Here is a 16708-nt window from a genome sequence, read left to right on the forward strand (position 1 = left end):
AGTATTTATTTAACATTCATACTTAGGAAGTCTGTCTAAGGAACAGCAGTATTATGCAATTTGTAGCCTTCTGCATTGCTTACTGTATCAAGGGTATGTTTTGCAAGTTGAAAAGGAAAGAGAAATCCATTTACTGCCTGGGTAGTTCCATTTTGTGTTTACATGTAGTTTACAGGGAAGGAATTGCATTTTTCTTCCTTCTGGAAGAGCTGACTCTCATATCCATTTGCAGGCTGTATGTTATCTGCTGAAGCTGGGAGACAGTAAATACTGCCTATAAAGTGTAGTTCCTATACTGAACTACAATAAATACTCAGATTCTGATATTTTCCAAGGATTCCGATGCTGAGCAGCTTAACTGAAGCACAGCAAGCAGCAGCTTGCTTCACACTCAGTTTCCCAACAGATTGTTTTCTTTTGAGGCTAGTAATTTATCAGGGTGATCATGTTCCTGATTCTCACCCAGAGGGGCTGCTGGTGTGTGGGCAGAGAAGCAGCATTCAGCATGTGGCTGCAAGGCTGGGCAGCTGAGGGGCACCACGGGCACAGGGCAGCCAGGACAGGGCTGTGCTTCCTTGCACTGCTGGTCCCACCCCTGCCAGGGATGTCCCCGGACAAAGGGGTCCTGCATGGGCACAGCTGAGCCACATTTGGGTTCACCTGGTCACTCCTGATGAACATTTTTGGGGCTTGGTTTGTTCATTTTTGAGGGATCACAGTGAAAGCATTTCTTTGCTCCAGGTATTCTGTAATCACTGATGACTTTTATCCAGTTTTCCTTCAGGCACTGAAACACATAAATATCCCTTTGTGGACAATAGGTCTTTTCCCCAGTACATTGTGTTCATCAGTGTGCCACAAAGCCTGCACCAGCAGTGGGAGTGGGACTCTGTTCCTGTGCGCTCCTTCAGACCCCTGGTGGATCTGCCACTGGCAGCTCCTTGAGGACAGAAGAGCTTCAGGGGGGCACAGAGCACTCAGCATTCCCTCTGACTGCCTGCTCTCTCAGCTCTGCTGAGCCTGGCTTTGCTTCTGCCCAGAACCAAACAGAAGGGGCAAATGGAAAAATTACATTGTCAAATCTGGCCATTTAAAGGTACTTTCTGTAGATTTTGCTCTAAGCACAAGGAACAAAACCAAACAGCTTTGAGTGGAACACAGAAATATCAAGAACAGAGAGTTCATGTCCCTTGACCTGCTGACTAGAAGACCAGCTATTGTATTAGCCTTTTCTAGTCTTTTTCCCCTTCCCCTTTTCCCTTAATTTCAACCAAAAGTACAATCCACTTCCAGTCATGAACAGTGTGGAAAACCTATCAATTACTGTTCCATCTATGGCTGCCCCTGCTGATCCCAAGTGGAGGAGCCCCTGGGGTGAGAGGCTGGGGCTCCTCTTTGCGGGGGCAGTGATGGAGGAGGTGTGCTGCCAGGACAGAAGGGATGTGCCAGCACCAAACCTGAAATGCTCCTCAAAAACAGCAGCATCTGCTGGAGTCATCGCAATTTACTTTTCTTAAACGTGGAATGTTGCTTGCCATGACTGCAGCTCTGTTTCAGGGGCTCTAAAGCACCTTAGCTGTGTTTGACCTGCCTCTGCCGCTGTCTGTGACAAAATTACAGAATGTAGTTGGAAATTATAGACCCAAATAATCTGCAGAGATCAAAAGAGAAGCTTCTATACAACCACATATTGTTGCTATCAAAACTTTGAATCACAGTGATTCTAAAAGAATTTGAATCAGCTTGTAACTTTATTCTCTAGTCTTATCTAATATTGTGTGCTGGAGAAAATACAGGGAAGCTCTGATAACACACACACGCGTACATGTAGCTTGAGCAAAGATCAAGGTAGCTGCTGAGTATTTGGCTGGCAATTATTCAAGCCTTAGGACACCATTTTCTTGAAAATACACACAAGGGAGAAATGAAAAAAAGGCATAATAAATTATTAATTTTAAGGAAATTAATATGCTAGCTGCAAAAAATAATCACTCTGAAATGCAAACATGGCTAGAACAGTTTAGCTGGTTAGATATGTTATCATTAAAACTATTTATGGAAATATATGTTGTCATAAAAGCTAGCTTTGGATACACAGCTGCTTCTGCTTTAATTCTACGTGAATTAGGTAAATACAAATTGTGTTATTTCCCACAAACATTTTAGGCTCTAATTTTATTTTTATTTTGACCTGAATGCTTTTTCTGTTTATATTTGTAATTCTCCAAGGTATAACTAGTGTTTCATCTGCTATACAAATACAGGATTTGCTTATTGCTGAGAAGGAAAAACCTTTAAATATTTAACAAAATCATGTTATGCTTGCAGAAACAGAACAGAAAAAGTTTTGTAAATCAAAATGCTGAATAATGTGTTTTTAAGGAATGTGTGATGAATTATAACTTTTTCTCACATGTATGCTTTGAGTATAAGGGTCCTTTGGACCTCATTTTTGCTGCAGACTATAGGTAAATCAAGTTGCTTTATTATTTTAATTTTCCCCTTTCTCAACTACTTCTCTGTGTTGAACATGCTTGCCATTAAAAACTTGCCCTTCAAAACCATCCAGGCAATTATCTTTGACAAATTTTAAACCAGAAATACTTACTTAGAAAAAGTTAAGGGTGTTTCTAATCATTGGAATTGATTGCACTAATAATCTTGTTCTGTGGGAGATATCAGTGGGTGTCCCAGGGTGGCTCCAGTCAGTTCCTGGAGGAACTCTGTGCTACTGGAAATGGGTGCAGCCTTCAAACGTGCCTCCTTGTGATCCTGACCTCAACAGAGACAGCAGCAAGACCTTTATCAGATAAATTAGATACTTTGAAACCTGAGGGTAACCTTTTTAGCACTGTTGGTAGATAAAGAAGCTACTGTTGGGTGGTAGTTTCATAGATTGTTGTCATCTGTGTAACAAACTAGCTGCTGATAATTAATTTGATCAGTATTCTTTGGGAAAAGAGTGTTCACTCATCTTTATTTGTTTGAAACCTGGCTATTAGACCAGGAGAACTGGTAAAAGGTCTTTCAAGTCTTGGGCTTTTCAGCTTCAGACATATCAAAGTAAAAATGCAAATGCTACAAAACTGAAGCCAGAAAAGGGAAGTTTTTCACAGCAGTGCTCTCAGAACTTGATCTTCTGGCAGTTCACCTCAAGATCTGTTAAACTTCTTGGCACAGGACTTGTTAGAGGGTTCTGGGTGGTTGGTGTATCATTTGTTACCATGGCGATCCCAGTCACATAAAGGGCTCCTAGAGCACCTGAAGTTCTTATGGAATTGGGTGGATTGATAATTAATCTGACTGAAAGCAAAATAAATATTTTTTTTTATTGCATAAGAAAGATTCCATATGTTTATAAGCCTCCAGCTTAGTACAAGGAGCCTGTTGAGTAATTACTGTGTTAAAATTCTGTGTGCTCTGATTGTGATGCTTATCCAAGCCACTGTTTCTCCAGCTGTGGGGTGTCCCACTTCTTGAAGACAATAGAAGAATGCCAAAGGAACTGAAAATGAGCATAAAAAACTTTAAAGTGTTCAAAATATTCTACCAACTATCTCAGAGTTTGCAGGCAGATGGAAACAGAGCCAAAAGCGAGGTTGTATTTTCAGTAGGTCTGAGAAATACTGATTGAAGGAATTCTTAAGCAGCTTCTTTCCTCTTTATATTCAGATTGTTAAACAAGGATATTTGAACTTCTTTCTGTGCATGGAAAAACACAGAGGGAATCTGATGGATATTTCTATTTTAATTTGAAAGACTACAGCATATCAGGGGAACAAGTGGGAAAGAAATATTATGAAAGTGTGTAATCTATTTTAAGCTAACCTACTGTAGTAAGTGAAAATGAGTGGAAAAGTAATCGTGGCAGTCTCTGAATCACTTTAACACCAACACTGACTCACATGTTTTGAAATTGCATATTCTGCCTCATCCACATTCTGCCTCCTTCCTTGTCTGTAGCTGTACTGAATGTCTGGGTAATACCTGTGGATGCAGATGATGGTACTGCCACTTTTGCCTTTCAGTAACATTTCCTTTCAAGCTGTGGTTCTGTGTTGATCCTTTGCCAAAATTCCTTCCTTTGGTATAATTAATGCAGGAGATGCCAAATACTTGCCATTTTGCCCGTGTTTCTTTTACCTGGCCTTATTCCATTTTGTTCTTGCAGGTAAATCATTCTGGGAATTATTGGGGGTGCAGGGGAAAACTGATGTTAATGAAATGTAAAATTTAGCCTTCCTTGGCTTTGTTTTGAATTACTGTTTTTTCATTTTAATTACACTAGACTTCTAGTTAAAATGAATACTCAGATTTCTCTCTTATTTTCTGACAATCTCATTAATTACTTTTCTAGATTTGCACTTTGGAAAGTTCTGTGTTTGGGTTTCTTTCTCTCACTGCCTCCTTCACAGGTTTCTGGAGCTCCTGGCTTCATCAGGTCCATAAATTTCTACCTGCAGTGTGTTTGTATCTGTCACTTCTGGCTCCCTCATTGTCGTTTGTATTGGGAATAAGGGACACAAAAAGTGAACTTCTTTGGGTGTCTGAGAAGACAGAAATCTGCACTTTAGTACAGTTAGCCTTTAAAGAAATGTGGAGGTGGAGGGGCAGGAGAGAGGGATTACTCTGGAAAGCCTCACAGATTATTCATCTGCCCCTGTAATTCAAACTGGGACTTAACACAAAACTAGTGAAGTTGATTGAGTAACTTAATAGTGGCAGAATAATCTCTCTTTTTCAGTGAAATGTGTCCTGGAAACCCTCCCTCACTAACCACCCCCTCCTCTTCAAATGTTTGAATGCTGCTTGCTGTACTTGCCAAATATAAAATTAAACACCTGCATGGTTGTTATGCACAGCTGTATCCATCTGCTGAGCATGCCACTTGCCATTTGCTTTGATTAAGAGCAGGTTAAGAGACTTTAATTAAATGAAGTCCATAATACAGTGAAGTATCCACCTCTGCAGCCTCTTGCCTTGATTATAAGTTTCTCTGCTTTTCTCCTTGAAAAAGACAAGCTATTGACTGCAGAAGGGATACAATTTAATGATAACAATAGATAATGATTTTTTCAGTTTAAATATAGAGCACACTGAGGCTGAAACATTGGCTGGGATTCTGTGAAGCCCAAGTTCTTTCTGAAAGGTATGGGATGGGGCTGACAAACTTCTTTGGAGAGGCAGATGCTGTTTGCTGGTACTGCTGCCATCATGAAGCAGAGTCATATTGTACTGGCCCTAAAAAGACAAGAGAAAAGAGATACCTGAGGTGCAACACAGCCCTCACCCCATTGTGTGTTGTTCAGTATGGACACATGAACCCACCTGTTCTTTGTCTTAGCAGGTATCCCAAGGCATAAATGAATAGTGAGGAAATTCCTCCTCATTTCTTTTGGTTATGAAATAAGATTTTTTTGTTTGTTGGTTTTGGTTTGGTTTTGGTTTTTACTTTTCCTGAAACCATGGTTATCTGTGAGTAGAACAGAGAATATGTTAGAAATTATTCAATGGAAAAGTACATAAACCAAGAAAATATTTCCTAGAACTCTGTCATAATAGGCACATTCCCTTTGGATGCAAAACAGCATTGCAGAGGTACAGCTCTAAATGGCTCTGGGGGCACTGAGGGGAATGACCCCAGTCCCATCCCAAATAAACATTACAGCACCCAATCAGAACATGCTCCTGAGTCACAAACTTTCTTCCTTCTAATTGCTGTGACTCAGTAGATTTGCATCTTAATGAGAATTAGCTATGTTGAAGTCAACAGTGATGAAAAGCATGCAATAATTGCTGTGTACATTTAATACAGATATTCTGGTGCAGCACCTTTAGCCTGACAGCAGCCATGGTCTGAAGTTTGCAGTAAGAGGAGCAATCAATGATACACTTAAACAAAGACAAAACTTCTTATGTTTGCATGGGGGTATGAAATCAGAGTGGGATATGGGGACATAGAGTCTAGCTAGCTGTTAGCAGCCTGAATTTTACAAATGAAAAGAGAATGACAAATTAGTGACAATAATCCTCAAGTGATTTTGTTTGGTTCTTGGTGGACATTTTTCTTGAAGGGAAGCCCAGAAGACCTCTCTGGAGTGAAACTGTGGAACTTATAAGCAACTATTGCTACGCACTTCTGTTATTCAAAAAAAATGTAAAATAAATTACTCTGGATTGCACCAGAAAATTGCTGAAAAGTAGTCATGGGTGAAATGAAGCTTCAGTTGTTGTTTTGCTTATTTGGGAAATATCAGAGAACATCTGTAGCTAGAAGGTATGTCCAGAGTAATTTTCTGGCTTTTTCAGTGCTGTTCATCCCATTTCTAAAGGCAATAAAGTGGAATAAAGAACTTCAGAAGGGCATTTAAACAGAACAAGGCTGAACCCTTGCATTGAGACTGTGCTTGGAAAAAAAGGTACAAAATATTAATAGAAAAAACCTTACCAGGATTAGAGAGAAAATACAGAATTGCTTTTCAGTCTAATGGCAGTCAGTTTTTGAATTAATGTCACGTTAAGACAATATGTAACTTTAGATCTGAAATGCATTTATTTTTACCTCTTTGTCTTACGACATTTACTTTCCAACTTAGCTTGAGTGTCTTCTGAACCTTTTTGCATCTTTTCCTCACATTTTCGTATACAGGCCTAGCAGACATAAGGTACAAGTGAAAGTAGGAAAGAGCAGGTTTCAAAAAGAATCCTCCTCTAGCACACAGGCAATTTGTTGAGACCTCTAGCATTTTTATATCTATTAAAATTTTATCTAACCACATCTTCTGCAGAAGTTTGGGACTGATTTTGGGTGTATGAGAGATTGCTTTGTTCAAATCCTGCAATGAGCAGTATAAAGAATGTCAGAATTTTGTTATAAGCATTATCTATGGAGGTTGTAAATGAGCCTTTCCTAGGTAAGTCTTGATATCTTCCTAGAGTATAAAACTGCAGTAAGGCTGTAAAAAATGTTGTCTTTCTGACCTTCTCAGCTTATTGAAATAGTGCTTTTCTGCATGCATAATATTTTTAACGTTGATTGACTTTTGGGAATGTGTAGCTTTCTCTCAAGACTCAATAAAAAATTTTAAAAATAAAAAATCTTATTTCATAATCAAAAGAAATGAGGAGGGTTTTTCCTCACTGTTCATTTATGCCTTGGGATACCTGATAAGACAAAGAACAGATGGGTTCATGTGTCCATGCTGAACAACACAAAATGGGACGAGGACTGTGTTTCACCTCAGGTATCTCTTTTCTTATAAACGGGGAATATGTGAGTATTCCCAGATCTCATGCTGACCAGAAGTTTTATCTCGGACATGAACATATTTCTATGCAAGATGACCCAGATTTATGGCCTTGCAAGAATGTGCTTTCAATAAATCTGCCTTTTCCAGTGAAAGGAAGCATTTTGCCACAATCTTCTGTACTGGTGTTGGTAATGATTCAGTTGTGTTTGAGAGGAGCCAGAGGAGCTGGGCATGTTCCCACTGCTGAGCAGCAAATTCAGAGCCACATTCTGTGTTCAGCAGGAGCCCCACTGGATACACTCCCAGTACCTGGCCAGAGGGTTGGTTTTTTGGTGCAGCAGGAAGCCTCTCTGCATGATTCCCTGGCTGGAAATGTGCAACAAGGGTCCAAAATCCTGTGGGAGCGTTTCAGGTTGCTGTTTTCCAGGTTCTGGGTCACCTTCCTGAAAGGAAAAGCTGATCTCTAAGTGGTAATTCAGTCCCAGCCTGAGACATTCCTTACACCTCTCAGAAGGACATCAGATCTTCCTCAAGGCAGATGTGGAAGGACGTGGTCATTGTTTAGCACTTGGTGCATACTTCAGCTTTCTCAGTAATGTGGAAAAAAACTTCCACTGCCACTGCAAATGGCAACAACTATTAACAAAACCATTTATAAAAAATGACACTAGGATATCAATCAAGTTGACAAGTTTTACAAAACTGACCTTTGTAAGCCAGAGAGAAGTGGGTGAAAGTCACTTTGCATTCTAAATAATACTCACAAAGAGCAGTGCAGGTACTGCAGGCACTTTAACAGTGTGGGCACAAATGAGCTGTGGTGAGATTTAGATGGTAAGAAGAAAAGTCTGTCTGTTCTCTCTATCTGGCCCTAAAGCTCTATAGACTGACCTCAGAACTGAGGTTTAAAAAGAATCTGTAACCTTAGCATCTAATAATGTTGTGGTGTTTGAATGTGTTCTTTGAAATCACATTGGAAGTTTATAGCACTCTATAGGGATTTCATATTTATTTAGCATCAAAGATTATCAAAATAGAATTATGGGAAAAACCCAAAGGTTATGAGTGAGCCAGAGTCTGAGTTTGCTGCTTTATCTTATTCCCATCCAGTAGCAAAATGCTGCCTTAGATTTTTGCTGGCTTAAATGCTTTCAAAAACAGCATTAATGATCCAGATTAAGGACTAAATCAGTCTAGAATTTATCATAAGGTGACAATAGGACCCTGCCTAGCTAGGACCAGCAAGAGTAAGTTAATTAGACTGTGCCCAAGGCTGGGACAGCTGATGATGTGAAACTGCAGGCTGCAGCTGGGAGTTTATGCAATTCAGCATCCGTTAGCACAGCTGTACCGAGCTGCAGACAGAATCCAGAGCTGTGCTTGGCTGACTGAGTTGGACTGACTTGAACCTGGAAGGAGCAGTTCAGTGAAGACAAGCTCCAGAAGAGGAATGCTTAGTGTTTAGCACAGTCCTTGTACCTCCTGTACTGTTTCCCAACTGATCCTTTCTACCTCAAATCAACTTTATTTCAATTGATAACCTACTGTCCAAAAATAACCCATTTACCTGGTTCTCTGCATCTCACTGTTGGCCAAAATTATTTTGAAATTTAATTTTTTTTTTCTGACAAGTCTATTGATAGAAAAAGGAAGGAGACTTAACAGCATGTATGTACTGTAGCAAAACAAAAGTGCACATCTTCATTATAGGGGAAAAAAAAAAAAAAGGGGGAATGTGGGGCAGCAATTGTACTGAAACTGTTATTCCAAGTACTTTTTTCTTAGTGCTGTGGTTCAGCAAATCATCTGAGGCTCTCTAACCCATCTTCTGCTTGATTCTGAGATCAGCAGGTCCATAATTATCTGATATGTACCTCTGGCTTGCTGTGAGCAGTCTTAATTCTGTTTAAAGTGTTAGCTGTCTCTGATAATAAGTTATTATACAGGTCACCAAAGAACTGACATTTCTTGTAAATGGACACAGCAGGAATGCAGCAAACACCATCAATGGTGTCCTGGATAGGAGAGGAGCACAAAATTCAGTGATGTATTTTTCTGTCACACTTTCACTGCCTTCATACTTTAAGGCTTCTGTCATTCCTGCTCTGTTTGGGGAGATGTAGCCCAATCAACTCTAGGCCAAGCTGATGATGTTTCAATTGTATCCACTGTATCTGTAGATCTCCACAGATCTGTGGAGATTTGCCTTTTCCTTGTGGTATTTTTTTTTTTTTTTTTTTTTTTTTGAGGAAAGAATAAATAAGGTCTGTGTGCTAAAGGATTCAAATCCACTTGTCCATGGCCAGCTCCCAACCTGTTTCCAGCTTGCCATGGCCTGAGTGCAGAAGAATATAACTCCTTTCACAGAAACACAACGTGGTTGGCAGCCAAAGTTTCCCACAAGAGACTTCTTGAAAGTCAACCCCGGTGTGGGCAGGAAGGGGAGAGCACAGGAAATGGGGCAGCCAGGAGCTGGGTTTGTGGCCTTGCTGTGACCTGCCCATGCTGTGCTCATTCCCAGGAATGAAGGTGGATTCCAGTTATTTGTCACTATACTGCTGCCTGTTCTTTTCTGCTGAGCTACCAGAGCTGCACCTTGTGTTGCGAGGCGCTGTGTGAAGATTCACCAGAACAAGCACAGATCCTGTTCAGGGGCATTGTCTGCCCATTTTTCCCCTGCCTAGATCTTGTTCATTCAAGGTTTGCATCAGAACATATTTGGAGCTGACATAAAAAGAGGTGAAGAATTTCAAACTCAGTTATGCTGAGAAAAATGCCATCAAGAGTTTTTTTAAATAAACAGATAATGTCAGTTCCCCTCCCCAAAGACACACAGTGCCAATAGAAACAATTACTGTGTTGAAATTTAATTTGAAAGGCTACTGGCAGACAAACAGGCAAGCAGTTTAGCAAGATTGATGTAAATGGTGGATTATTTAGGATAGATATGGATCCAATCTAAAACCAGGAGGCTGCTCTGTGTGTCTCATGTAAGTATTGAGAAAGACTTGAGTTAGAGAAAGTGACATTTGTTTTTCTGAAATGTCTCTGTTTATAAAGCCTGCAGTTGAACTGAAATAGGACCTGGATCCAAAACTAGTAATAGTAAATTGTTTTCCCAAACTAAATTCAAACCATAAGTTTTTCTAATCCCTATAAAGTGTTGTCCTTAACTTTGATTTGAGATGTCTGATGTAGGAACTCTAATTTGATCATGTGTAACAATCAGTTGTAGCACCACTATTACTTCTTCAAATCATGATAACCCAGGTTTGCTGAGAGATTATAAAGTGGGATACTCTCTTATTCCAATAAACACAAAAAATTGCTTTAAATAACTTGCCTAAAGGCAAACCTACAAAGGTGAAAGTTCCTGCAAATCCTGTAGTGCTTTCCCAGTGTTATTCTTTCATTGAACACAGTAGTTACAGTGTGTAGATATGTGATCAGTTTTCTTTGAAGCAGTTCAATGAACATAAAAGTTTTAACAATGGTTTTGAAAAAAAACCCAAAAAATTATCACCCTTCTGAATTACAACTATGAGTTCAGTTGAACTTCAAGAGGTGATGATGTTGGGGGCCAGTTCTTAATATGAACAAAATTATACCTGATAGCCATAGAGATAAAGGCTTCCAGTGGGATCAGTCAAGGGAAACAGAAATAAGTTCATGTAAGTGGCAAAACCAGTAAAAAAGAGAGGGAAACCCAGAAATATTCAACTAGACTAGCAGAAAATCTTGGACATGCATAAAAAGGCACATGGGAAAGGGGTGGGTGTCTGTAATAGCAGCAGCATCTGAGGCAGAAATGAGGGCAGTGGTGGTAGCAGGGACAGGAGCAGATGCCGAAATAGCACCAGCAGTGAAATCTCCTCTCACTGCACACCCAAACCACACATTTAGGGGTGGCTTAATGGACTGTGAGAGAGCAAACAGACCATTATGGTCCATTGTACAAATATGTGTTGGGATAAATGGTGCTGTGCAGGAACAGGAGTTCTGTGTGTTTTCAGCAGCCCTGGAGCCAGGCCATTCTAGAGCAGCAGCCTCTCAGCAGCACAGCCTCTTTTTCTCTCTGAAAGAGGCAGCAATTAAGGTTTTTGTAATCAAACCACTCCAAAATTTCCAGATAAACTTTTCAGGTTTTTATTCATTATTTGTTAGCTTAGTTTAGTAGTTTATATATATATTTTTAATGGGAAAATACTTTGGACACTAAATGTATCTTTCTTAAAGGATGAATATACACCTTAATACATTTCCTGGACTCCAGCATAACTTTCACAATTCCTTTTCCTTTACAAAATTTGCAGCAGTCCTTCAGCTGTTGCAGGTACACATTCTCCCTTTGAATTACATTGCACTGCAGCAACTTGTAACAGCAGAGAACTATCCTCTTGCCCCCTAGAGTTACCATTTAGCATTATAAGCATTTATCTGTGTTTGGAAAATGGTACTTTAATCCTTAATTAAAAATTAGTAACTAGAGTTATGTCAGCTGACTTTGCAGTGGGTTTGGATTAGGACTGTGCACATGCAGAATCATTAGATTTCCCATCCAATCCTTAAAAGTGCTCACACATTTTTGCATCTCAATTTGTTGTCTTTATTGGAAATATATATATCTCCAAGCCTCTTGTTGCCTTTGAGCATAAAAAAGACAAGTGGGTACTCTATGAATAGACTGTGAAATATAAGTTGTTTTAAAGAAATATTTTTAGAGGAGCAGGGCCTTGATTGAGCAAATTTTGAATCTAAGCATTTGGGACTTGGGAGTTGCCAGGTCAGAACTGTGTGTGACTGGTTTAACAGTCTGGGCATCCTGGCCAACAGAACTGTGTGTCTGTGCTGTGGGCATCTCCCAGCTCCTGCTCCCACTGGCCAGGCTCTGACCTGCCAGGCACACCAGCACAGCTCTGCTGCCATTGCTGAGTTGTCTGCAAGTTCCTACCCACAAATATAACCTAAAAATGCCCAAGTGATTAATTGTAATAATCAAGAAATTTCCTCCCATGCGAAGATGTCTGATGGTGCCTTTAACCTTGCAGATAAATTTTAGATCTAAATTCTAATTTCTAGTAAACTTAGGATTAAAATGGAGACGTTGACACAGCAGAATCGCTGCCATGGAGAGAGCAAGTCACACACTTTATTGTAACAGCTCTTGATTGCCTAGCAAGGAAATGCATAATGAATAAACATTATTTTAAAGGGCTTGATAGCACAATGAATTTTTCAGTGGGAGAAACAGAAGACAGAGTATTTAAAAATACATGAGTTTCATATTTGATTATAAGTCAAGAAGCAGCAGAAAGAACCAAGAAAATTGATAGCAATGGCAGTAGGCACCAAGCTTTCAGACTGGAATTAATGAGGTTATTCATAATAGAGAGGGAGTGACATAGTGATTAGTTAATTACTGTGCAGAAACATACAATTAATGCAGAACTGGAATTAGTATACAATGAATTAAAATGCCACATAATGCAAACAACAAAAGTGAGAAAGTAACCTTGATTGTTGATTGAAATTGTTGTAACAGAGAAAAGTGTGTTGAAGTCACAATAGTTTAGCTGTGAGCATGTTTCACGTGTGTGATGTGGTGCCAGCCTGTTAACAGGAGTGCTGTGATGGAGAGAGGAGTGTGCACCAATTACAAACTCTGCATCTGGGGGCAAACGAGACTGCAGGGCCAGGGGGCTGCCAAGGCAGACTGATCAGAAGCTTGTGCGCAGTGCAACAGGAATCTTCTACAACTTTTGATCAAACTGGTAGAAATTCCGCCTGACTGGTGCATCAGCTGTGCTGTCATTGCTGCAAGGGCTGCTGAGGCAGAGGGCAGAGCTGTTGCTGCCATGGGTCCCAGAGCAGAAGCACTCTCACATGGTCCCATGGGTGCAGCTGGCTGGTCTGAGGCTCATTTAGCACCGTGCAGGAGTGCAGGGGGGAGGGATGGTTTTGCACAGGGCTGTGGGTGTCTGTTCTGTCTGATCTCTGTGCACCATAAAGAACAAGGGCAGCTCCAGGTCAGGAGCAAATGGAGTTTACCAAGCCAGTCTTTTCCTTCTGAGGGAGGGGGGGTTAGAAAAGGTTCAATTGTGTAAGGGAAGGAAATATCTCAAACTACACCACATCATAACTTAGAGCTGCTCAGGGTCTGCTCTAAGCTGTGTCAGTGAAAAAAGCCTTTTCATTTTCTCTCTTTCTCTCTCTATTTATCTCTCTACCTATCTTCTGTATAACAGCACTCTTGGTACAGCTGCTGCCCAGCAGCAACCAGCACACTCCAGGCTGCATGGGAGCTGCAGGGACTGTGCTCCAGCTCCCAGAAACCTGACAGAAGGCTGCAAAACCTTGCTCTGCAGCATCCTGCATTTGGCAGAGCATTTCTGCAGCAGTTCAGAGTTTGAAAGTGTACAGGTTTTAAACTTAGATGGCAGAAAACTGAGCTGGTAGCATTGAATGATCAAATTTATTGTCTTTTTTTTTTTTTTCCAGGTAGCAATTGTAAATAAGAGTGTTGTTTTAGAATGCAGAAAACTGAGCTGGTAGCATTGAAAGATCAAATTTATTGTCTTTTTTTTTTCCAGGTAGCAATTGTAAATAAGAGTGTTGTTTTAGAAATAAGATCTGATTTCTATTCTAAGTAATTAAAAAGCTGACGTGGAAAAGTAATTTACAGTAGTGTTGTACATAAAGGTATCCTTAAGGAAATTAGGTGAAAGAAAAATGTGAATAGGAGCATTTTGCAGAAGGTGATTTATATGTGGCAATGTATAGTTATGATCACTGGTTTATCATATTGTATATTTGTTATGGTCTAACATATATTACACTGGTGATAGTTTAGTTCAGCTGCATCTGAAAGTCACTGGTAGTGCATTTTCCTGGGACATAGAACTCTACCCTTTACTCTCTTACTTCAGATGAGTTATAAAGATCAATAAATGAATAGCAACAGCATTTTTTTTAAAAAAGCATAGTCAAGTATTGTGCCACTTTTATGTCAATACAAAAATATCAGTAGTCTATATTGTTATAGGAATCTAAAAGTGTAAATGCTTCTGGACAGAAAGTGGAAAACCAATTAGCTGTGATAAATTTAAGTCTCTGACTGAAAGAAAGCTTTAGTCTTAGGAAATGGTCAAGAGCTACTAAAAAAAAAAAAACAAACAAAAAAAAAAAAAAAAACCAAAAAAAAACCCCCCCCCCAAACCCAAAAAAAAAAAACCCAAAACAACAACAACAAAAAAACTCATAGTAAAAAAAGAACTCACAGCAGTCTTCTGTCATGGGCCCAATTCAACAGAGAATGCAAACATTTCAGTTTCTCAGAAAGATTCTGCCAGACAAGTAAAGCTCTCTGAAAGCCTTTCATTATGTCCCCAGAAGCTGTAGGACAGGCACTAATTTTTTCCAGGTAATTTCTGAAGAAGACCTTTTTCAATAATAGTGTGTGAAAAGGTTCACATTTACTAAGGACTTAAATCTGACCCTGTATGTTGAGGGCAGAACTCTAAATTCTAAATTTAATCTCCTGGCCTTGGTGATGCTGACTTGTGGGAAGTGAGGCTCCCAGGCTCTGGAGTGTGGCTGCTGGAGTGCTGGGTCTTCCTCTCCCCATAAGCTATCATAAAATAAAACTTTTCCACAAAGATTTCAACAAAACAATTTCTTCAGAAATGTCCAAATTCATATTATGTCACTCAATCTGCCTTTACCAAATTAGAAGAGAATTCAAGTTCATACAACCTTATTTCAGGTTTCTTTCTTTTTCTTCTATCCCTCTCTCAACTGGTGTTCCACTGAGAAATTAACTCAGCCTTTCAGTCAGAGTGAGAGCCAGGTTGGGAATTACAGGAGAACCTCAGTTACTAGGAAGGGTATTAGTTTATAATAAAGTGTTGATCCTTGAAATGTCATTTTCCTGTTTGAATACAGTAAAATAAACAGCACCAGAAAATCAAGCACTCTATTAGTTTAAATGGTTGGTTTGTCAATAGTTACAGCATTCTAAGCAACAAAAATAACTGTGTGTACCTGTAGAAGTTCTTGCAGTAGTATTTTCATGACATGATCATGCTTTCTCACAGGTATTAGGTGGGTATGAACTTTCTGAGCTCTGTGCTGTAGCTGAGGAGGAGGAGGGAAACCTCCCGGAGATTTCCAGGCCTAGGCTTCTCTCCTCACCCATAAAGCAAATTATTTACTAAGAACTATGATGTTCTCCAAGATGTTCTGCTGACAGAGGTAAAGCAAGAGATCATGCTGCTCATCTTGCCAGCAGCTCTCTGCCTGGCCTTTACCTGGAGCTCTTCCTGAGTGTGTCACTGGTGGAGTCTGTGGAAACCAGTGCTGTTATCTCCTCTCCCTCTGGGTACTTTTATTTACATTACAATATTAGCCCTTACTGAGTGTGGGAAGAACTGCTTTTCTGAAACAGGGGCAATTTAAGGTAGAAATGGATTTGATTCAGTGCTTGCAGCCAGGGAAGTAGTAAAATTTGGATCTGTTAAACACACCTATGCAATAATTCTGACTTATATAGAGCCTGTGAGTCTTTTAAAATTAATTTCTTTCAAATATATTTTTCTTGACCATTGGCTCCCAAACACTAATGGTGTTTCCCCCTATAGTAAAATATTAACAGTAACAACAAATCTCAAAAGCTGAGAGGTTTTGTTTGGTTGGTTTTAATTATTTGCTATTTCCATGGTTGGGTTTCAGCTGAGACCAAACCTCCTTAGAAAGTTAAAGGCTAATTTCAGAGATCTTGAGTCCAGGATTTACCTACACTGTCACAAGAAGTGAGTGGTATTTCAGGCTGCAAAAGAAATTGTCCTTTACAAAACATGTGACAAAATTTTTTCTTTGGTAACATCATCCTGTGTCACCTTGAAAAATTTTCTGGGCTCCATTCTGAGGAAAAAAATATTTTATCCTAATGGCAAACTAAAAGTAAATTGCTGCAGAGAGTGAGTAGGGAAGGCTTCTGCTGCAGTCTAACAAGAAAGGCATTATTTTACATCACCTCAGATGCCTTTTTTTGGTACAGCAAAGACCTGCATCATAAATACAAAATGGTCTGAAAGGTTTGAAACTTTTCACACCACAAAATGCATTATGCAGCTCCATCAAACATAAGTAAAGGCTGTGCCTTTTCCCACCTTGTACGGGTAGGGACAGAAGCTGCAGTTTACCTCGGAAGGAACATTTTCTTCTCTCTGATGTGAAGATTTAGTTCCTTCTGGAAATGGGAAATCTGCAGGTAGATTTGGAAAGGTTCAACATATTGAATGTTCTTAATGCAACATATGCTGGATATGTATTTGGCTGGGTAGGCAGCAAAACTGCAGTTGCTGAGGCAGTGGATATTTGGTTTGGGGGCAGAAAGATTAACAGCCAGTGTGATTATGCCTGTCAGAAAACCAGCCCCTGCTAGCACTCACTCTTACTGG

Source organism: Pyrgilauda ruficollis, unplaced genomic scaffold, assembly GCF_017590135.1.
Source record: "Pyrgilauda ruficollis isolate IOZ18807 unplaced genomic scaffold, ASM1759013v1 scaffold13, whole genome shotgun sequence".
Lineage (NCBI taxonomy): Eukaryota > Metazoa > Chordata > Aves > Passeriformes > Passeridae > Pyrgilauda > Pyrgilauda ruficollis.